Below are 23,885 nucleotides of genomic sequence, written 5' to 3' on the forward strand. Positions count from 1 at the left end.
ATTTGAAACTGCAATTTAAAACCTTACCCTTGGACGGAAACTGTGAAATCTGACTGAAAACGGAACTCTCATTTGATCCCAGCCTTGAAACAAACCTAGTCCAGGACCAGGACAGTTCTTGACTTAAAACCTAAAACCACCGCCTTTTGGGTGTGTTCGCATCCCGCAGACGTCCGAACGTTACCGAGTGGACCTTTTCGCCCTTCTTGCTGTCCCGTTCCCTCGCCGTCGCCGTCGCCCCCCCCCCCCCCAGAGGGCCGACTCCGGCTCCGTTCGCCACGACCTTCCCGCAAACAGATGGCGAGGCGGCAACTTGGTCCTTCGTCCCCAAACGGAGAGACGAGAGGGCGGCGATTGCGGCTCCAATCTCAATCTTGTTTTTTTAATAAGTCACATATTTTTTTGTTTTTACTTGAAACCATACATCTTCTATCGACGGATTTCTTTTCTGTCATCCCTCTTTCTTTCCATTTATCATCCATCCATCCTGTACTCTGTGCACCCCCAGCATTCCCTGCAGTGCAGGCAGGCGTCGCATTTTTTTTTTTTTTTTCCATTTTTTCCAGAGTTCTTGATGAACACGCCGACAGGAAGTTGTCCGAGGCGCGAGTCCCCCCTCGGGGACCGCACAGAGCGCTCGTTTCAATCCGTGATTATTTTTGCAGCCGTCTTGATTTTACGGTTTTAGAGGAAAGAAAAGAAACAAAAACAAGGACTCCTCTGACTGTAACAAATTTAAGGACCAAACATGCTAACTCTTTGGAGCGCACGCCTCTGCTTAATTATTGAATGCGTTTTATATACGTTGTGATGATATCATATCATGTTCTATGAATACTTTATCATCTCAAAGGCTCACAGGAGCAGCAGCTTCGCAGTTGCCTCTCTTGGGTGAGCTCGTAACATCCGACCAAAATACACCAAAATCGAAATCCGGCAGCTTTCGCAACTGCGGATTTTGTATCCATCCGTTGCGGTCGAAAGCCGACGCTCTCAATTTAGCAGTCGATCTGCGTTCCTCCCCTCCCCTATGGGCACGAGCTGCGGGTCGTGACCGAAAGAAGGAGATCCCGGATACAAGCGGCCGAAATGAGGTTCCCCCGCAGGGTGTCCGGGATCTCCCTTAGAGAACGGGCGAGAAGCTCGGTCAAGTGTCGAGAGGAGCCAGATGAGGTGGCTGGGGGCATCTGATTGGGATGCCTCCCGGACGGTGAGGTGATCCGGGCATGTCCCACCAGGAAGAGACCCCGAGGACGACCCAGAACACGAATGGAGAGACGAGAGACTTGGGAACGCCTCGGGATACCTCCGGAAGAAGTGGCTGGGGAAAGGGAAGTCTGGGTTAGAAAGAAACCCGTTTTTTTTTTTTTTTTCGGGGGGGATATGAACGTATTTTTGGTTCCCTTAGCGACAACATTTTGTGAGCCCTAAACCACATTTTAGTTTTTATAGAAGAGAGTTGATAACAAGCGCTGTCAATACAAATTCCAGATGTTGAACTTCACGCTCGTCCTACACACCCGCGGTTTTATGCCTTGGTTACGCCTCAAACGTTAGACAGGAAAGCGACGGATTCGGATATGTCAAAACCGGAAAAGCGGCAGAAAATGGATGGATGGACGGCATTTATTTGAAATATTTGGCGGTTACGAATATTCTGGTAACGTTAACAGCTTTACCAAAAAAATAACGCAATTCAAACAAGTTTATCCTTGGCGAAAACGTATGTATTATTCTTAATTTAGTGTTGTTTTTGTTATTATTCACTTCAACAGTAAGCAGTAACTACCTATAAAAATGAATCCGTCACTTTGCAACCTCCCTTCTTTCACAATCCTGAATCGATCTCTCACCTTCCAAGGATTTCCTTATTTTAGTTTTAGCATAGAATATTCAAATATTGCAACGCATTGTCTCGGACCTTTATGACAGTTAAGACACTGACATTAGGTTGTTTTTTTTTTTTTTTTTTGGGAAGGGAATACGTTCACGTCGCAACATTTTGCACGGGAAAATTTTTCAAATGAAAACAGCTTGGAAGTCGAGCCACGGTCACGGCACCCAAATTGTGTTTGACTTTTGCCGCTTCCCCCGCACATCCCGCGGACGACTTTTGGCAGCCGCGTGTGGAGAAAAGACCGAAATTGAAGATTTTTGCGGCCTGGCTTCCGAAACGGCTTTTTAAATACACCCGCCGTCGCGGTCTGACGTCTCCTGGAGGGAAACGGCAGAGAAACGAGAAGAAAATGAAGGGTCGGCTAAATGAGAGTTTCACGAGACGAAGGAATATGGATAATGATGTCTTTGTTTTTTTTTTTTTTTTTTTTAACATCACAAGATAATATCGGACAGACTCCCTCACATCCACTAATCAACAACTCATCAATCGGTAAAATGAGAGCAAAGCAAGAGACGGACGGATGAGCCGCCAGCGGACGCTCAGAGAGCCTCCGTCCGCCACGTAATGAGATCCACATGTGACGACACGCACGCAAAACACGCTCGCACGGGTGGAGGAAAGAAGTTCCGTTTTTTCCAGCCGCTAACGTGCTTCCTCGCTGGAAGGTTCCAGCGAAATATGTCAACAAATTCGGACGATGTGTGAAAGTAACACACTCGGTGAAATGTTCCTCGAGACGCTTTCCTAAAACGGGCTGTGCGTTTACGACCCACCTGCGGTCAAGGTTGTCCAGCGCGTGACATTCAATCGCCAGCAGGTTACGGATAAATTGCTTATGAGTCACTTTAATTGACGCCGGTAGTCTGTTATAACGTTTAGCCTTGAAACTTTGCAGAGCGGTGGGACAAAAAAAAAAAAAATGGCTTTTTTTGAGGGTCTCCGTGTCTGGGTGTAAGGTACCGATGCCGGATAGGGGTGGGGGCGGGGGTGGTTGAAGCCTGCCAGTCGATATGCCAGACCTAACCCTGGTTGTAAAGGTGGTGTAAGACCTGAGAGTCACCGCCCATGTCCTTTTATGTCAAAAGCAGTTGCCCCCCACTTCGAAAAACATTGAAAAATGTGCGGGTGCGATCAAGTGAAGTGGAGAAACGAGTCCAAGCAGGTTGGAACAGCTGACGGAAGGTGTCTGGTGTGTTAGGTGACAGAAGAGTCTCCGCCAGGATGAAGGGCAAAGTTCATGAAACAGCGGCGAGGCCGGAAGCAGACCTGGAGGTGGCAGAAATGAAGATGTTGAGGTTCTCGCTCGGAGTGAGCAGATTGGATAGGATTAGAAATGAGCTCATTAGGTGGAGGGACAGCCAAAGTTGGATGTTTTGGAGACGAGGTTAGAGAGAGGAGACTTCGATGCTTTGGACGTGTCCAGAGGAGAGAGAGTGAGGAAATTGGTGAGAGGATGGGAAGGATGGAGCGACCAAGGAAGAGAGAACAAGAGGAAGACCAAAGAGAAGGTTCATGGATGTTGTGAGGGAGGACATGAGGACAAATTGAGTGTTAGAGGGGAAGATGCACGAGATAGGCTTAGATGGAAAAAGATCACCCCCAAGATGACCCCCAATGGGACAAGCCGAAAGGAAAAGACGAAGACGGGTGCGGTCAGTCATGCCCGCAGATATAGACTTGCGGGTGTGTGTTCTGTTTGTAATCATGAGTGTACCCCTTTAAGAGCAGAGGGGCGCGGTGTCAGGTAAACTAGAAAGTAGAAGTAGGCTGAGTAGCAGATTCCGTGTGCTTCCGTGATGAAAAAAAAAAAAAGACATCAGGCTGTGTGTGGTTCACTGAGCTGGATCGGTTTTCATGTGCGCTGAGAGTGTGCCACAAGTGCGCAATTGCATAGTGGCGCAGCTTAGAGGGAACATTAATCAAAACTACATAAAATAAGCGACGTGTTTCTACTCGTAACAAATTTGACGCGTGTGATTTTTTGTGCTCGACTGTGCAGGTTTGCGAGTGCGATGACGCGCTCACATTGACTGCTGCAGTCATGGAAAAAGTGATTAGCGCACACTTTCTTTTCTTCTCCTAAATTCACTCATAATTTTAATGCCTGCTTCCACTAAAAGTGTATTACCTGAAGAAAATAATGAACACCACAAACGTGGAGCCGTTTCCATCGACGTACCTCGGCTTAATTGCGTTCAGTGATTTTGGTAATGACCAAGAAAATTGTGGCAAACTATTATTTCTTGTCGTTTTAATTATCCAAACAAATCTACTTTTGATCGTACCGGGCATTAAAAATGAAGAAGAAACAAGGGTGGTGTAATATTGTTTTTTTTTTTTTCTGGGACTGTAATTATCTGAGTGTGCAATGTCTCAGCAACTGCGCCAATTCGCAGCTCGCTAATCGTGTGTTTCAGCCCCCGATCGGGTCGTGTTGACTGGCGAATCCGTTGGTTTCCTGTCTCGTGTTTGAGGTGTAAAACCGCAGGTGTGCAAGGCGAACGTGAAGTTCAACATCTGAAACTCGCTGGCCGCGCCACATTTGTGGTGAGAGCACTTGTCAACAACGCTGTTCTTTAAAAAGCAAAAAATGGGGTTTCGGGCTCAGAAAATCTTCTCTCTAAGTGAACCAAAAACATGTTGATATTCCCGAAAACCCCCAGGTTTCTTCCCTAAAGCGAACAGCCGCAGCGTTTGCCAAACTAGGTTGGGAGACGGTCTACCGTATTTCCCAGTTTTGCCATATTTCCCAATGGCGTGCCAACGCCCGGACGCTAAAACATATCAAATCCCAGGGCCGACGTCTCAGGAAGAACTGGACAGCATCTTCCCATGACCCACTTTGGCTCCTGAAGCAGACTTTGACAAAATGAGATTTTGCTTCCTAAGGAATGTTTTCACTGGAGCGGCTCCCGGGGCGAGGCACTATATTTAACACTTTGCATGCACATCCTGCGTGTCAGCACCTCTAAAAACACAAGTATGGACCGGGAACCCCATCGAGGTCGCGGACCTTTCACGGGTCAATTAGAGTCACTAATTGCACCCAGGTTGCTTTGCGGCTGACAAAACGTCTGGGACGAGACCATCCCGGGCCTGGCCGGCTCGACTTTTGGCTGACCTTTGGGTGATGAGCTAACGAGACGGAGCCCTGGGAGGAAAAAAAAGCAAGAAAGAAAGAAAGAAAGAAAGAAAGAAAGAATGTAGGCAAGCAGACAGACGCCGCAATGCTGCTGTTATGCAGAAAGTCAATTTGTCCCCTGGGTGCGTGGAGCCCGTCAGAAACACTCGTTCTGATCTTTCCCAGTCCACTCGTCAAAGCCCGGGCTGCAAGACATCAAAATCTGCACCGGGTACCTGAACTGAGCTACGGACAAGTCCCAGTAGGAAGCCTGTCAGCTGACCTCTTTTTGTTTGGCGAATGAACCAAAGACTGAGTATAGTAATTTGCTAGAGAAGCCCCTTTCAGTCTGCCGGTCTGTGTGAACCGCCGGCACAAAGTCAGAAAAGGGCGACAAAGGCCAGCTGGAAATTTCCCGGCTTTGGAGGTCGTATCAGTGGTGTTTCAGAGGCAGGACACGGTACCAATCGTCAGGGAAAGAAGCGTTTCCTTTGAGTTCTGTTCAGTTTCTTCCTGAATGGCAGCGACATAGCAAGTACACAGCTTTCGACGTAGTATCAGACGTGAAGTTCTTGTCAATCCTGCTTTGCAACCCAAACCATTTTTCAACCGCAAACCCTTGCTCGAAATCCTAACCGTTTTCAAAACCCTGACCAAGGCTTGAAACTCCAAATTTCAAAGCTCAACTCTGACGGATGAACCCGATTGGAGGACCCGTACTAAAAACCATACTGTGAAACCCTAACCAAATTTTGAAAGCAGAAGTCTGGCGAGAAACTCCAATTTGAAACTTCTTTCTAAATTCAAATTTGAAAGCCTAACTGTGGCTTGAAGCCCAATTTTGAAATAATAAGCGTTAGAAGGCCGAGGATGGGTCAGGAGGACTATCTTATATCGCTATCAAAAACTTCCTAGTACTTTGATTCACAGTTCATATGGAGTCTTCTTTCTTCACTGAAGTTTACTGTGACAAACATCTGAGAGAAGTCAAGAACAGTTATTGTTGTTCTTGTTGTCGTGTGCTAGCTGTTGTTGTGTCTAGCGGATCACGTAGTGAAGTGAAAAGCTTTGGGACCGGCGGTGAGGCCTGGGAACACTCTGGCATCAGAAGATTGTCACCTCACGTTAGCCTGACAACCCGTGATAAGAGCCACGAGGACGTTTGAGCTTCTCTCCGAGAAAAGATAGCACTAGTTTACCTACAATGCTGCTGGAAAAACTCGCATCGTCTTAAAATCCAAACTTGAAAATTTGACACTTACTTGAAAACACTCATTTGTCAGCCTAATATGCGTTTGAAACCTGAACTCGGACTTGAAACCCTTTACTGTTGTTTCAACAAGGTTTGAAAGGCTCCCTTAAAATCTAACTGCGTGCTTGGAACGGATTAGCCTTTTTACATGTAAAATGTGCTTCTACTTACGAAAACCTCACGTTAAGAAACCTAAGTAGAGGTACCACTGTAATTGAAAGCCTAACTTGAGACCGTCACCCATGCCTGAAGCTCTAATTTGAGATCCTGAACCCCCTTGCCCTTGTTGGAAAATGTTACTTGGCTTGAAACCAGACTTTAAAACGTTTCACTATTGACCAAACACACATTTGAAAACCCAACCCCGCCTTGAAACCCTAATTTAAAACACTTAACTCTAACTGTAATAGGTCCAGATCGAGCCCCAATCTAGGTTCTAAATCTGAAGGTGAAACCCGATCTCTGATTTGAAAGTAATCCCTGATCGTAATCCGAACCCAGAATATAAACCGTGCAAGGCCAATCCGCATTTCCCCTTGTGTCGTCATCTTCGTGTGCATCAAAGACGTCTTCCCCAGCACAAACCATTTCCCGAGTTTTGTTGAATTGGGTTAACAATTTTCTTTGGGGGGGTGGGGAAGACGTTGCCAACTCACGACAACAACAAAAACAGCAAAGCCAAAATGTTTAGTGGCGTTCATCTGGCAGCTCACGACAAAGACGAGCCAGTCGGTGGTGCCGGTCCAGTCGATCCAGGCGCAAATGTGCAACGTTTGAGACATCAAAGAAACGAGAGCGGCCAGGAAGCTTAATTGTGTTGTTGGGGGGGGTGGGGGGTGGGGGGGGACAAGCTCCGAGCTGGATTGTACAACAAGAACATGAAGAGTTTCCCGCAATTCCCCGAGACCGTGCCGCCGTTCAAAGCGTGACGGCGCAACGCTTTAGAAAGCAGCTGGCGTGACGCGAGCGCCACGGACAATAATCAGGTTTTGTCTTTTTATTTTTGCGGGTTTTTTTTTTTTTCCCTTCATTTTTTCTGCCTAATATAACAAGCGTGAGAAGTCGCACTCGGAGCATGAAAAGCGTAACAACCAAAGAGAATTTGTTGTCGGGGGAGGTTTCACTCCAAAGGATTAATTAACGCTAAATGGCTGTTTTCGAGATAAGAGAGCTCCTTTTTGCTGAGGCCAAATGAGGCCGAGTTTGATCCGGCATCTCATCCTTCTCGTGCCGCCTCCTCTTTTATTGGGGGAGGGAGGGGGGGGGGGGCGCCTTGGGGTAGGTTGGGGTGGGGGGGATTCGCCACGTGTGCGTCACAGCCCCCCATCGTCCCACGAGGGCCGATATAAGATGCCTGTCAAATGTCACGTCGTCAGAAAGACATACATACACTAGCTAGTAGGGAACAAAGAGGCGTGCGCACAGTGAAGAAAATAAGTATTTGAACACGCTGCTATATTCCGAGTTCTCCCACTCGGAAATCATGGAGGGATCTGAAATTTTCATCGTAGGTGCATGTCCACTGTGAGAGAGATCATCGAAAAAGAAAAAAAAAAACGATTTATTTGTGTGATACAGCTGCAAATACGTAAGACCTGTTCGTAACCCTCTCCGGAAAAAATAAAAAAAATCTGATACCTTCAGAAAATGATCCTCCGGAGTTGAAATTTTCGATGATATTAAACCTGTGGCAAATTTGCAACACCTGCCCGGAAAGGGTTAAAAGTCCACCTGCACTCCATGTATGATCCTGAATCCGATGCACCTGCATAAAGACACCCGTCCACCCCATACCATCAGTAAGACTCAAACTTGTAACGTGGCCGTAGTGTTGTTGTTGCCGTGTTGGGTTAGGAGATGTCGTCTCTGCATATTTCTGCAAAACTGAGTAGGAACCTATCAAAAAATGAGTAACCAAACAAGCTACCAAATAACTGACCTACAAACTCAATCAATGACCAACTAACTAACCAACACAAAAAAAAAAAAAAAACGAGCTAACCCATCATCAAAATGCAGTCACTCACCGTAAAAAAAGATGTACGGGTGTGGTCAGTCATGCCCGCAGATATAGACTTGCGGGTGTGTGTTCTGTTTGTAATCATGAGTGTACCCCTTTAAGAGCAGAGGGGGGCGGTGTCAGGTAAACTAGGAAGTAGCAGTAGGCTGAGGAGCAGATTCCGTGTGCTTCCTTGTTGGGGAAAAAAAAAAAAAAAAACAAGACGTCAGGGTGTGGTTCACTGAGCTGGATCGGTTTTCATGTGCGCTGAGAGTGTGCCACAAGTGCGCAATTGCATAGTGGCGCAGCTTAGAGGGAACATTAATCAAAACTACATAAAATAAGCGACATTTTTCAATATCTATGTATTTCTACTCATAACAAATTTTACGGCTGTGATTTTTCGTGCTCGACTGTGCAGGTTTGCGAGTGCGATGACGCGCTCACATTGACTGCTGCGGGACAAGCCGAAAGGAAAAGAAGACGACTGGTGTGGTCAGTCATGCCCACAGGTGTAAAGTTACAGGTGTGATCCACCAGTCATGCCCGCAGATATAAAATTGATGAGTGTACCCCTTTAAGAGCAGGGGGGGCGGTGTCAGGTAAACTCAGAAGTAGAAGTAGTAGGCTGAGCAGCAGCTCGTTGTTAGAGACCGTGTTAAAAAAAAAAAAAAAGATGTCAGGCTGCGGTTCACCTGCGCTGGATCGGTTTTCACGTGCGCTGAGAGTGTGCGACAAGTGCGCAATTGCGCAGTGGCGCAGTTTAGAGGGAACAGTGGTCAAGACTACACAAAATAAGCGACGTCTTTCAATATCTCCGTATTTCTAATCGTAACAAAATTTTATTCATGTGATTTTTTTCATGCTCGACTGAGCAGATTTGCGAGGCGGATGGCGCACGGGCTCATACGCGCCCGTCAAATCACAGTGACTGGAAATGAGTAGCAGAGTAAGTTTATTTACTAACGAGATTTTTAATATTTGGTGCGCAGAGTGACGTCGAAGTTCTGAGGTTTGGGATACCCACAATCTGTGGGCTAACTAAAAAAAAAAAAACAGCACATTAATGACTGTTCTATACAAATGAACACTGTCAGATATGTATTGATTTGACACTCCAGTATATTATTATTGTTTGGAGTTGCGCAAAGCGGTCCTATAATCACGTTTCCAACGCGCTGACCCTCTCGTGTAGCTACGGTGTAAAGCAACCGAAACACTGCGCGCGCTTCGGTACCGGACGCAAAAAAACGAAGACGCCATCTGCTGGAGCGTGAGCGACAGCCGTCATCTCGGCGGAGAAGTAGGAAGAGGCACGTTTAAAAGGAAAGCGCGCCGGAATCGGAACGCGGGGCGGTTTTGCGTCTCCTGCCAGGGAGAAAATGGAAACGCTAAAAATGCAGCGCAAAACGTGGCCGTGTGCAGCGCAGATGGCCCGACGGGCGTGCGAACAGACGGACGGGCAGATCGAGCCGCGCATTGACGTCCCGCTAATGAGTTTCGCTGAGGCCTGCTTCGAATATATGGAGCACTTTATCAAGTTTGTATGCCGAAGCGAATGGGCCCAGCGGCGCCCGTCAAAGGTCGTGACCGGGTCGGGGGTTGTGTGAGTTTAAGGGCTCGACGTGTCCTTTGGGGGCTGGTATGAAGGGAATGTTGATGGTTTATGTTTAGAAACAACAAGATTTAGTTTCACGATCGCCTTTCGAATGATTGAGCACATCGCGGTAATGTGACCCTCAGAGGGGATACATATTGCATTCTTGCATATATGAGTCAATTCCTTAAAACGCTGCGTTGGAAAATACACAATTTGCGGTTATGGAAGTGAAGCTCGCACCGGATCGGGTCTTACCTTTATTTTTATTTTTGTACTCAGGGACATTTCTTTGTAACTCAAACAACACAAGGACAGTGTAATGAAATATATATATATATATATATACATACACGCATGTACGTAGTTGACCCAATCCCCACATGCTGTCTGATCTCGGAAGCTAAGCAGGTTCGGTCCTGGTTGGTATTTGGATAAGTGACCGCCCAGGAATTCCAGGTGCTGGAGTCGGGCGGTGGGCCAGTCATCAGCTGTTGTAAAAAAAAAAAAAACTATAAATTTCAGTCAGTTTGTGCTTCCACTTGTTTTGGACTGCTTTTTTTCGTGTTTGACCTCCTTCAGGAATAAAAACCACTCTTAAGATCATGCCCTTGCCTCGGAGTCCTGCATTTTGGTCTGCCCCCTTGCCGTGCAACAATTGTTGTTGGCGTACCTGCGTGGATTTGCTCCGGGCCCTCTAATTTCCTCACATATTCCAAAAACATGCATTAATTGGCCCCGAGGTGTGATTGTGAGTGCGAAAGCTCGTTTGTTTCTATGTGCCCTGCGATTGGCTGACGACCAGTTCAGGGTGTGCTCCGCCACCCGCCCGAAGATAGCTGGGATTGGCTCCAGCGCCACACAAGTACAAAATGAAAACACAAGTAAGGAATGGGAGTAGGCCAAAAGTCACTTTTTAAACATTCTTTTGTTTTATACGATGCAAGAAAGTCCCTTTATTAATTAAACACATCTTGGAATACATTGTTATGGTTTTTTGGATGGCTGGAACCTCGTAATGGCATTTCAGTTCATTTTAAAGGGGAAAATTGATGTTTTATATGAGCTTGGTCGCAGAAAAAAAACTAAACTAAAACTGTAAGTCAGTACCATTGTACTATAATACGATAATTATTTGGCAATGCCATGAAATAATTGCTTGTTTTTGCAGAAATAAAAGCCCCTTTCTGCAAGAATATTCAAGAATTAGCAACTCAGGCTACTTGGTTATAGGCATCCAGTCCTATTCTTTGAAACCTTGCAGGTTAGCATCTAGCGCTACTGTATAAGGGGGCGAAAGCCCCACTCGAAGGCCCCCCCCCCCCCCCCCCAACCACCATCCCGGTGAGCCTCTTCTCGCTTTCCCCGCCAGCTCTTCGCGATCAAGAATTAGCAGTAGCGAGCAGCTGTTGACGACGTCGATGGCCGGAAGAGGCCTTCGAAGCAGACGGACGAGTCTTGGAAATGACAGCCGCGCAGATTTTGCTCGTCCATGTGTGACCGGTTCAAAATGTGGTCCACTTCTTGCCTAAATTGAGAATAAGGGCCCCCCCCCCCCAAAAAAAAAAATGTGGATCCGAATTAGGGTCGGAAGGATGTTTTGTTTTTGTTTTTTTTTTTTTTTTACAAAATATTTTCACTCAGTCTCCAGCACAGGCTGGATCAGCTGGTAAAGCGTTGGCCTCACAGTTCTGAGGTCCCGGGTTCAATCCCGGACCCGCCTGTCGGGATGCTCTCCCCCGTGCCTGCGTGGGTTTCCTCCGGGTACTCCCAAAAACATTAATTGGACACTCTCAATTGCCCCAAGGTGCGATTGTGAGTGCGGCTGTTTGTCTCGACGTGCCCCGCGATTGACAGCTGGGATAGGCTCCAGCACTCCCTTGTGAGGATAAGCGGCTAAGGAAATGGATGGATTGGTGTTTAATAATGATTTTAAAATGGTATTACAATTTTAGACAGATCTAGAGTTCAAATGATCAATATTAGGCAATTAATGAGCATTTTCAGGGGGTTTGGTCAATTACCGTTCGTGGCAGGGTGTCGGTTGCAGTGTGCGGGAGGTTTTACTGTTCTGCAGTAATCCTCGGCAGGTTGCCGTGTGTGGAAAGAACAACACACGCTGCAATTTCCTCCGTACCAGGGCATCGTTTCATCAAGCAACCTGCCGCGTTACTGCGTCCGCCCAATCCCCTCCGATTGACGCCTGGCGCCGTGTGGCCCGCGGCGGGTCCTCGCTTTGATGGAACAAGTCCATTACGACGTCGCATTAGCGCGGAAGGAGATCCCCCGCGAATGCTCGCACGCGGATCAAGATGAGACTGAATCAATGCAGGCAACGCACAAGACATGGGCGGGGGGGAAAAAAAAAAAAAAATGCAGGTGTCGAGGGAACAAGTTGATTTAATCCAATGCGGGGGCGATATAACAGGTGAGTGAATCCAGTCGACCGGAGGAGGATTTGCCTGAGATTGCTGCGAATATCAAACACGCTCACGTCCGCAGGAGAAAAGTCACAAGCCTGATCATAAATCTTAGCTTCCACGTAGTATTCCATTAATTCATCCAGACCACCAGCGTAATTATGGTTTATGGACGAATCAGTCAGTATGTAGTTATGTTCCTCAGGCTCCTAAAAACAGTGTTTGCAAGTTGGGCTGGGGGGGGGGGGAGAGAGAGAGAGAGAGAGAGAGAGAGAGAGAGAGAGAGAGAGAGAGAGGCTGTTTATTGGTGCACATCCAGGAAGTAAGCAGTGATAGCTACTGAAATGTTGGCCATTGTGCCCGGGTGAAGTTCACTGGGTCAGGGTCCAGCACTACCGCGGCCCTTGTGTGGATAAGCAGCTTGGAAAATGGATGGCTGGATGGAAATTGTGTTCAACTCAACATTATAGAAATATGTACCATATGTCGGTGTCACTTTAATGTTCAAAAATTGGATGGACAGAATTTCGAGACGTAGCAGAGGCGTAGCGGGTGTCCGGTTCGGTGGTCTCAGGATTGCATCTCTGCTCTTTGCGGATGATGTGGTTCTGTTGGCTTCGTCAAGCCGTGATCTCCGGCTCTCACTGGAGCCATTTGCAGCCCAGTCTGAAGCGGCCGGGATGAGAATCAGCACCTCCAAATCCGAGGCTGTGGTCCTCAGTCGGAAAAGGGTGGCGTGCGAGATCCTGCCCCAAGTGGAGGAGTTCAAGCATCTTAGGGTGTTGTTCACAAATGGAGCGGGAGCTCGACAGACGGATCGGTGCGGCGTCTGCAGTGATGCGGACTTTGCGTCGGTCCGTTGTGCTGTAGAGGGAGTTAAGTCGAAAAGCGAAGCTCTCAATTTACGTTTCTACCCTCACCCGTGGCCACGAGCTTTGGGTCGTGACCGAAAGAACAGGATCCCGGATGCAAGCGGCCTAAATGAGTTTCCTCCGCGGGGTGTCCGGGCTTTCCCTTCCAGATAGGGTGAGAAGCTCGGTCATCTGGGAAGGGCTCAGTGTCGAGCTGCTGCTCCTCCACATTGAGAGGAGCCAGATGAAGTGGCTGGGGCATCTGATCCGGACGCCTCCTGAACGCCTCCCTGGTGAGGTGTTCCGGGCACGTCCCACCAGAAAGAGACCCCGAGGACGACCTATGCTGTAGAGACTGTCTCTTGGCTGGCTTGCGAACGCCTTGGGATCCCTCCGGAAGAACTGGTAGAAGTGGCTGGGGAAAGGGAAGTCTGGGCATCCCTGCTGAAGCTACTTGCCCCGCGACCCGACCCGGGAAAGCGGCAGATAATGGACGGATGGCTGTACCATAAGGAACTGAACTGAACTGTACTGCATTGTTCTTTACTTGACATGCTTATTTTGGAGCAAGCAATGCAACTCCTGGATAACGTGGTCCTAAGGGGTCCAAGTTGTAAAAAAATAAAAAAAAATTACTTCCTCTGAGAGATGCGTTAGCATTCTGAGTGCACACACACACACACAAAGATGCTGGTCTTGGTTTACCTGGAGGTGAGGTTCAAGCATCTCAGAACACTCAGCAACTGCAAGACCCTTTCAGACCTAAGGGATGGGGCTGCAGAGCAACCGTCAAATGTAGAGACACCGACTAAAAACACAAGACCATCTCGCCGTCCATTGAGCAGCGACCCGTTCTTGAATGGCCAACGGATCATAAGTGATCACAGAACTTTAAGGTGGTTGTGCTCACCGCTTGTCCAACATCACAGATGGCAAAAGTTGTTTGATTTTCAAATTCAAACACCGGCAGTCTCCGTGGCTCATCTCGGATGAGGAATGCAATAAAGCGCAGCTTCATCGGATTCAATCAGACACAACTGGACTTGAGTTTCTCCTTGATTAGAAACAGGAAACAACAGGCTGGTCCGAGTCCAAAGAAGGCAGTTACAAATAAAGACAAACAAAATAAATAATATCCAAGTCATTCTCACAGCCTGAACAGACATTCCACATCCGGTACGTACGTTCCCGGTGATCTATGAAGCGGCGGACGGGAGGCCCCTGCTGGGAAGCGAGCCGTAATTCACTCCACTGGATTTAATGTTTTCATGTCGGTACCATCCGGTCGGCGCATCCATCACTCAGTGTGTTAGCGTCGAATCAACAACGTCGGCATCGCAGGGGAGAGCATTCCGGGCCTTCGCAGGAATCGGGTCCAGCTAAGCCTCATGTCGTCCTTTGTAATAAACGGCGTCCGGCGCTCGCAGCTGTGCCTTGAGGGCGGGCCGAGCGGCCAGTTTGAGGTGTCAACCGTTAGGACCGAAGGCTCGCCAAAGTCTGCACGAACGTCGCCGACCTGTTGGCGGTGCTCTCGGAGGAGCGTCGGGATGGATCCTTCTCACTTTAATGTGCATGCAGACATCACACAGACACTCTCAAGCGAGTCGCATTTCATCCAAAACCCTTTCTGGAAGAAGACGGATGGACTGAGGGGAGTCGGCTAAAGGTGCAATCCGCGGCCATTCAACAACAGATGGAGGGAATAGACGGATGGACGGAGGGCAGATGAATGGATGGGTGTTGGTGGGCAGCGGGATTCCTAAAAGAATGAACGGGTGGTCGACGAGTCGATCAATGGATGGGCGGGTGAGACCAGGGGGAGGGTGGATGGATGGATAGATTATTCATCCTTGGGTGGTGATAATGCGCGTCTCTTTTTCGAGAGGTGATATCGTGAGCAATGGATGGATTGACGCAAAGATTTGGTTCGATCAGAATTAGATGGCGGATTAATGTTCGACATGGATGAACGCATTGATGGACGTACAGAAGGATACACGGATGGATGGATGGACAGATTCATAAAAGATGGATGGCGGTGCAATAGCCTGATACTGTAGACGGCCGGATGGAAAGACGGACGCGACCGATGAATAAACCTGAAGAAATTCCAGAGTGTTCCGTCGATGGTTCCTTCAGACGACATTTTCAGAAATTATCGACTCGGTGCTGATGATCTTTGTTTTTTTTTTTATTTATTATTCCAAACGAAATCAAGCGTGCAGGTAATCCGAGATGAGCCTTGGGCATCTTTTTCTAAGGAGCTTGTTTGAAATTTGTTCTTTTCATCTGCACTCACTGACTAATAAGATGCTCCAGAAATGTCACTTGCTGTTTATTAACAACGTCGGCGAGATGGAGACGTCTCTCTCTCTCTCTTTCTCTCTCGCTCACGCAAACGCATACAAATAATATTACACAGTGTGGTTTGTGTTGATAGAAATATCAGCATTTTTTTTTTTTTTAATCTTTACTTCCTAACCCTAACAAGCAAAAACAAACAGCCTCCGCCATCTTGTTAAAATGTGATTTAAAGTTGCGGGACGCCGCTGGCGCGCTTTTTGTCGGGGCATTGCAGTCCGGCTTTGAATACTTCCAAAAAAAAAATGCTTTCCATATGGAGTTCCACTCTGAAAAGCATCTTTTTTTTTTAAATTTCTGTCTTCTTTTCTTTCTTTTGATCACTTTGTCTCAAGCATTGGTGGGAAAAGACAAGTGTGACGAGAGAGTGGTGGTAATAAAGTTGTCGAAAATGAAAATCCCAGATAATGTTTTCTCTCTCTCTCTCGCATATGGACTCGTAAAGACAGATGGACGGGCGGCCAGATAAAGTTGGCGCTATCTGAAATGTAATAAATCCGAAGCAAATGAGTCTGTTCTTCTGGGGGAGACGCTGCAGGCCATGGTGGCATTCGAGTAATAACAATTCACCCCCCCCCACCCCCACCCACCTCCCAGGCGCAAACTGATAAAAGCCGCCCCGCATTTATTTAAATGCAAAACTGTAAAAAGTCGCATACCGTATGTGCCCTGCTGCTGCAAGATTTCTAAAGGATTTTGAGAAATACTTCCCAATGTTTTACTTCTCAGTCACGAGTTAGTTCATATTTAAATATCAGTATGGGTAAAGATAAAAAAATTACTTGAAAAACCTTAACTAATGAGGTTTTGAAACTGTAAAATTGTGAAAATGCATCAAAACTAATTAAAGCACTCCAATCACGTTACCTTTTTTGTTTTTCTTGTTCTTTCAAAATTTTAGACTCTGTTAAATGCTAATTGCTCTTTGGGCGCCCCCTAGTTGTCGCAGTGCTTCGTTGACTTTCCCTCAGATTGACTGGCTTACAGTAATCAATCAACATATTTGCTCTTCGCATTCATGCCTTTGTGTTTATCGGTATCGTTCTAAAATACCCTCAGATGCCACAAAGCCGAGTATAGTAATTGGTGTCAAGGAAGTATGCCGAAGTTGACGCTAACCAGAAGTAGGTGTAATTCATTCATTCAGGCGCAACTAGTTTCATTCCCAAAGGACACTAACAAACACTAACGACCGTTTTAATGACGTGCCGTGATGACTTTGGGGCGTGGCCTCAAAATTTCAAAACGCCCTTGAGTAAGTCGCCACCTAAATTTTTTTTTCATGATATTTATGTAACTACTGATCACTAGTCTTCCATAAATTTGTCGAGACAAGTTGGCTGCCTAACCGGGTTATAAAAATAACCTTTCGGTGGCATTTTTGACCAAGTTGGATGAGGTGCAAAGGGTGAAAATATTAAAATTTTGTCCCATAATGTATCAATTACAGTTTGTGGACGTGTGCCGCTTCAACGGGCCGCCCTAGGAAATTACATTTTGTGCATTTATGACTACAAATGTTGACTTTAACATACAGGGAGTCCTCGGTTTAAGACGGTCTCGACCAAAGACATTTCGACTTGTCCACGTCCGCCATTTTGTCTGGCTAATCCTTGCCCGTGTTTGTATCTTTGCATTTTTTTTGCCCTCCTTTTTCAACATTATGGCCCCAAAGAAGAAAGCTGCGTCTTTTAGCGATGCTTCCGCAGCCGAAAGAAAATCCATCACCACGGAAACGAAGCTCAAGATCATAAAACGATTGGAGGAAGGAGAGACGCCAACACCACCGAGGCTTCCGTCGGTCGACCGCGGTGACAATTATTAAAGACAAAGGCCGCATTTTAGCGCATGTGAAGGGTTCCGTTCGTACGTCGGCTACAGTGATCGCAAAACAAGGTTCTTTGATACTTGTGGATCGAGGACCGGGTTCCTTGGCAATAGCGAAGCACAGCCTCCCTTCCTTCTTCTTCTTCTTCTTCTCCATCCACCTCAAGTACATCATCTTGTTCATTTCAATGTATTTGTGTATTTTGATGTAAATTCTGACTTTAATGGCGGAATCCGACTAAGTCGCTACTGTAGGAACGGATCTCAGTCGTAGACCGAGGACTCCCTGTGTCATATTGAATTACTTCCTGGTAGTCGCAGGCGTGACTAATCAACCACCAATCATTGCAATTAGTTTCCTGTTGGGCATCTTTGACTTGGTGAAAACAAGACGTGTTTTGTTTGGAATCTATTAGGTGAAAATATTCATGCGTTTATGTCATTTTTGGGCTACACAGCCCCATCAAATTCTCAGCCCCCGCTTTGCCCGTCTTAGTCTCTTCAGAGCACGAGCAGCGATGCAAACAATTTATGCCGGGCTTGAAATGGTAATAGAAACACTCAGTAAAAGTCAAAGTCACGCAGGACTGAACCGAGCATCTTTATTTACTCGGTGAAAAAGGGTCATTTGCCATTTTTTTTTTTTAGGTCAATCGTAATTTTAGTTCTCAAGGGTTGTGAAAAAGAAGAAATGGGAAAAAAAAAAATGCACCCTCTTCTTTAAAAGCTTTTCTGCAGAGAGATTTTGATCACGTTGCCAAGTGAGTGCCGTCTGTCTGAAACGTTCCATTTTTCATCTCTCTCGTGAGTCGTGTCTCGCTGCTGTTTTAATGTAGTGAATTAAAAAAAAAAAAAAAAAACACGCACGTGAGGAAACTACTGATGGGAATTGGAGCTCTTTAAGTTTGGTCACTTTCGCGAGGGGGTGGGCTTTTAGCGCCATCTCTTTCAATTCATATCAAATCGCATGTGAAATGAATTATTTATTGAGATAACGGCATTATTTCAAATGTGCGTTATTCCGATTGCTTCATTAACTGCGGAGTTGCCCATATTTCTCGCGGTTTGAGAGCGTATTAATGCGTTCCGGGACAGTATAAACGGTGAACGTCGACTCTTCTTTCTCCAGGAAAAAAAAAAAAAATTGTTGCGAGGCTTTTCCCGTTCTTTAGTAATCAGCAGCAGAACACTGGTTGGGGGCGGGGGCCATGATGGTGAAACCACAGAAATCCTGAATTGCCTCGTCATATTTACACATGAAATTTATGAACTAGGTTTTGGAATCAGAAATCAAGCATAAAGGGTTTTTCAACCATTGTTTATGTTTGGTAACATAAAAATGCTTATAATATCTCAACATTATCATTTATGACAATTTGAAATGTTGGGACGCATCTTCAGAAGAATCCTGGATTTTGAGACTAATGATTTGCCTTCGCGGGCCACATAGAATCCTGTGGCGGGCCGGATCTGGCCCCCCGTCCCTTGAGTTTGGCACCCGTGATCGAGACCATTGATTCCAAAAGGAAATTATTACATTTTTCTTCAGAATGGTTATTCATTTACAAGAAATAATGTACTGTGTGTATTTCTGTCACTGAGGCTTTGCGACCGACAGAACAAATAAATGTTTTCTAGTCCTGAGTCTACGACTGAGATCCGTTCGTCCAGTAGCGACTGAACTCAAATTTCGACTCAAGTCTGATTCCGCCATTAAAGTCAGAATTGACCCCAAAATACTTTGTATAAGAAACAAATACATTGAAATGAACAAGATGATGTACTTGAGGTGGATGGAGAAGAAGAAGAAGAAGAAGAAGGAAGGGAGGCTGTGCTTCGCTATTGCCAAGGAACTCGGTCCTCGATCCACAAGTATCAAAGAACCTTGTTTTGCGATCACTGTAGCCGACGTACGAACGGAACCCTTCACATGCGCTAAAATGCGGCCTTTGTCTTTAATAATTGTCACCGCGGTCGACCGACGGAAGCCTCGGTGGTGTTGGCGTCTCTCCGTTCTCCCGACTTTTTATGATCTTGAGCTTTGTTTCCGTGGTGATGGATTTTCTTTCGGCTGCGGAAGCATCGCTAAAAGACGCAGCTTTCTTCTTTGGGGCCATAATGTTGAAAAAGGAGATACTCCGGGCGAACAAACACCGACAAGAATCAGCCAGACAAAATGGCGGACACGGGGCGGGCATTGTAAAGTCGAAACGTCATCGGTCGAGACCGTCTTAACACGAGGATTCGCTGTATATACACATAGATACACCCATAAACATCCTCTGTTTGTCTGGAAGGGTTCCTAAAGTTCTCCTACTTCCATGTTGGCATTTTTCTGCCTGATAATCAGCGTGAGAAGTCTGGAGTCCCCCGTCTTTATCTTCTCTTCAAAATCTGTGCCGATCTCAAATCCAAAGTGATGCCTCATCGCCATCGATACTGATCATGACAGTGCTTTAAAAACTTCAATCTCTCTGAAAAACTGAGTGAGACAAACTTCCACACCAGATACCAAATACATGTTGCATGGCGTCGGAAGAGCCGGATCGTCACAGGAGGAACTAACGTAAAAACACGTTACCACGCTCGACTGCTGCCTGACCACCTGCGCTCGGCATTCGAAGCGCAGCAAAGCCTCACAAGGCGGGTCATATTCACGAGGAAAACTTTTAAAGCTTCTTCAATCGCATCTCAAAGACATATTTCACCTGCGTGCGGAATTAAAAACCCAGTCCAGGGCAGCGGCGACGGGCGCTGCACCGGAGCTCAAAAGTTTCACACTTGAAATGCATCATTTTCCAATCGGGTCCGGATGCAGATGAGCTCTCGCCTGCCGCCACTTATCGTGGCTCCTTAAATGTTTGGGACATTTCCAGCACTTTTGACTGCTTTTGGGCCAAAATTCTTCTCCGGCTTAGTTTCTCGATGGCCATTTCCGCATGAGCAAAGACTAAATTACCAATTACTCTGCTCTTTAATTACCGTAATTTCCGGGCTACATAGCACACCAGATTATAAACCTCACCCAGTACATTTGTTATGGAAATACCATTAGGCACATACATGAACTGTACCTGTGTAAAAGCTGCAACTGCCCACATATTTACAAAGAAAGACGGTACACCGAAAGAGTTTTCAAAGTTTTGATACCTTAGCTTATTTTAACATAACAACAACATGGTAGCACGAACTGGGCTGGTTTTAATATATATATATATATATATAGATAGATAGATGTGGCAATAACACAGCAGCAGCACGCTAGCACAGCGCTAACCCGTTAGAAAAAAAATCCACAAATTAGCTGCATCGCCGCGTAAACTGCGGGGTCGAAAGCGTGTGAAAAAAGTCGCGGTTTATAGGCCAGAAATTACGGTACAATGTTTTTTTTGGTTGAAACGAAAGCTTAAAATTGCCCATGTGAGATAAAATTTTGAAAACTGTCAGTCAAATTACCTTTGTGGTCAATGTTTGGGCATGGAAAAAAATGGCATGAATGACATGTAGGCTAGCTAGCGAGTGCGTTAATAGCAAATGAAATGCTAGCGAGCTTTTTTATGGACAGTAGCTTCAGTCAATTAATTAATTTACTTTTCCTTTCAAATTTGAACAATTTCTTGTTTTTTCAATAAAACACTTCATTTTTATCATATTTGAAATTTATTTTTAATAGTTTTCCATTAAAAATGCACAGATGTAAACATGTTGAGATTTTATTTTTCTTAGTTACTAATTGTTACTTTTTCATTGTATTCGTATTTTTCATTAATTGTTTATTATATTTGAAACTTCAGTCATATTTTTCATCGGTAAGTATTAAAACAGTTTTTAGATTTTATTTGAAAATTACTTTATTTCATTTTTTCCTTTTATTGAAGAGCTTATAGATATTTTCAATTGTTCTGATTAAATTGAAGTCATAAAAGTAAACACACAGGGCAGTCAACGCCCATCAATTTGCTGAACCATGTTCAAAGGATGATCCCCAATTTTAATGTGTAAGTTTTATAAAATTGCATGATGCATGAAATAAATCTAGTGCATCTATAAATAAATGCGTTTCTGTTTTCAAAATGTGCACAATGTGATCGTTCATTATTTCGGCGCATGCCTTCACCCCCCCCCCCCCCAAAAAAAATTCAAATTCAACTCACTACTAATTTGAATTCATATTTGCCTGCTTTCAGAGCGCGTGTACCGTATCCATTCAAAAACGTTTTCATTTCTTGTTTTAGTACATGATTGAAACGCATGAATTTGACAACAATTATTCACGTCGAGTAAATAATACAAATCCTCTGACAAGTGTTTGCTTCAGAACTCTCACCTGGTTATTGATGAGCCTTTCTGCAACTGGGGTTGACATCTTAATGGAGCAGCTGTGGAAAAAGTTCCTTTTCGTTGCTTTCCGATGTTTGACGTGTTTTTTGTCGTTTCTCGTGAATTTCCAACGCCTTGAAACCTCTTGATCCATAATCAATAGTATCCTGACGCCACCTGCACAATCAATGCTTTACCAGGTTGATCCATTTTGCGAATAAAGTCGCTTAACAGAGCGGCTACTTCCTTCTTTCCAATTGTATCCACGAGTTCTCCTTCCATCCAATCCCGTGGGAATTTATTTTTGATATGGCGATCAATTTCTTTCACTCTCGAGGCGTCATCGTGTTCATTTGAATATGGCCCCGTGACGTGCCTCCGACACAACACGCGTTTTCATTGGTCAGGAGGAACACGTTCGCCCAATCAACAGACGCGTGTCTAATCTTCCACCTCTGCTTGCAAAAATCGGACCGGAATTTGAACAATTTTGGATTCTGGCACGGGTTACTGTCGTAACATTGCAGAAAAAAATAAAAAAAATACCGGATTTGTGTACAAAAATGCAATATTTGTGCTTAGTTGGCCACAAAAAATTGTATATCGGCACAAAATGTGAAACTCTTCTCGCAGAAAGCTTTACAGTATGTTGTTTTATTGCCAGGACTGTCTTATGTAAATATTTTTAAAATATATATTTATAATGAACAATATTAAACTATGAAAAGGTTATGTTTTGCCTTAAAAGGCCACAATTGGCATGAAAAACAGTATTTCCTCAGAAAAAAAAGCAGCATTGAACTACAAAAATAGTTTCTGTTACCCTAAAAAGCCATATGTTGCCATTCAAATATTTTTCATTATTGAAAAAACTATTATTAAATGTCAATATATATATATGTATTCCGTAAAAATACTGGATTTGGCTACAAAAAAGCAATATTTGTGCCTAGTCGACCACAAAAGTGTGTATGTTGGCACAAAATGTGAAACTGTGCTTGCAGAAAGCCATACAGTATGTTTTATTTATTGCCAGGACTGTGTTATGTAAATATTTTTTAAATATATATTAATAAATAACAATATTAAGCTATGAAAAGGTTTTGTTTTGCCTTAGAAGGCCATAATTGGCATTAACAACAGTACTTGCTAAAAAAAAAAAAAGCAGCATTGAACGACAAAAATATTTTCTGTTACCCTAAAAATATATATATTTTTATTCTTAAACCAGCTATTATTACATGTATATATATATTTTTTTCTCATCAATGCAATTTAAAAACGTGGAATTCTACCTATAAACGGGAAAATCACACGTCCGCTTATAAAGCATTCACATGAAAACAAAACGCTTTTGAGCTGTCAATCAACAAGAGTACGTCTCCGGAAAATGTGCCCCGAATGATGCATTAATGTTGAGTCATCGTGCACAGCTTCACAGTCGGTGTCGGTTTCGCGTCGCGACATGAAATTTGCGTCTGTCATAAGGAGACCAGTGGAAAAGTCTGAAGAAGCGAAGCTGAAGAGAGGACGCAGGAGGTCTGCCATTTTGATCGGAAGTGCCCGTTTTAGGATGACCCGGGCCATTTCCAGGCTTCCTTCAGAAATGAACATTTTTGAAAATGCGGCCTGCAGAGCCCTGAGCAACGAGATATCAATTATGAGTGGAGCCTGGAAGAAAAAAAAAAAAAAAAAAAAAAGTCGAAAATACACAACAACTCTGCCACTTTGGTGTGAATGGCTCCATTTAGTGCCGTGATTTCCAACCTTAATGGAGCCAAGGCACATATTTTACAATTGGACAATCCCACGGCACAGCAACAAAACCAAATGTCACCAAAAATGGATGGATTAATTACGTATGTTATGTACTTCCTGCCGTCTAATCGACGAGGATTCTTTTGTACTGTCTGTCATTGTGCCTCACCGGCATAAATAGATTTAATAAAGATACATTATTTCTTGGAACTTTCCACGCACCCTGTTTGGGAAAACACTCGTGTAGTGTGCCGAGAAGGTTTGTCCTAGTGGGTTTGCCGTAGTCAGGTGTGGTGGTGGATGTGCACAGGTGCAGAAGGGCCTCGCGCTGATCGTAATCATGGACAGACTTTTGTGGGGAGGGTTGAAATTCACACACGTTGCCAACTCTGCATGAAGACAAGATTATCAAAACAATACAAGACGCTCGTTTGTCTGCGAGAACTGTTCACCATTTTGCCAGCATGATGGAAAAATGA

General features: G+C 45.1%; 1 long non-coding RNA gene across 2 annotated transcripts; it reads right to left on the reverse strand.

Annotated features, from left to right (window-relative positions):
* Positions 1–364: 364 nt before the first annotated feature.
* On the reverse strand, positions 365–22,001 carry LOC133509843 (uncharacterized). 2 transcript variants are annotated; one of them, XR_009797453.1, is made up of 6 exons: positions 21,656–22,001; positions 11,894–12,523; positions 10,223–10,360; positions 8,301–8,464; positions 7,912–8,038; positions 365–1,321 (listed from the first exon to the last, which is right to left on the reverse strand). It is a non-coding gene; the product is annotated as an uncharacterized LOC133509843 (long non-coding RNA). The 2 variants fall into 2 exon arrangements; XR_009797452.1 differs by lacking the exon at positions 11,894–12,523.
* Between the last annotated feature and the right edge of the window lie 1,884 nt (positions 22,002–23,885).

Source organism: Syngnathoides biaculeatus, chromosome 12, assembly GCF_019802595.1.
Source record: "Syngnathoides biaculeatus isolate LvHL_M chromosome 12, ASM1980259v1, whole genome shotgun sequence".
NCBI classification, from domain to species: domain Eukaryota; kingdom Metazoa; phylum Chordata; class Actinopteri; order Syngnathiformes; family Syngnathidae; genus Syngnathoides; species Syngnathoides biaculeatus.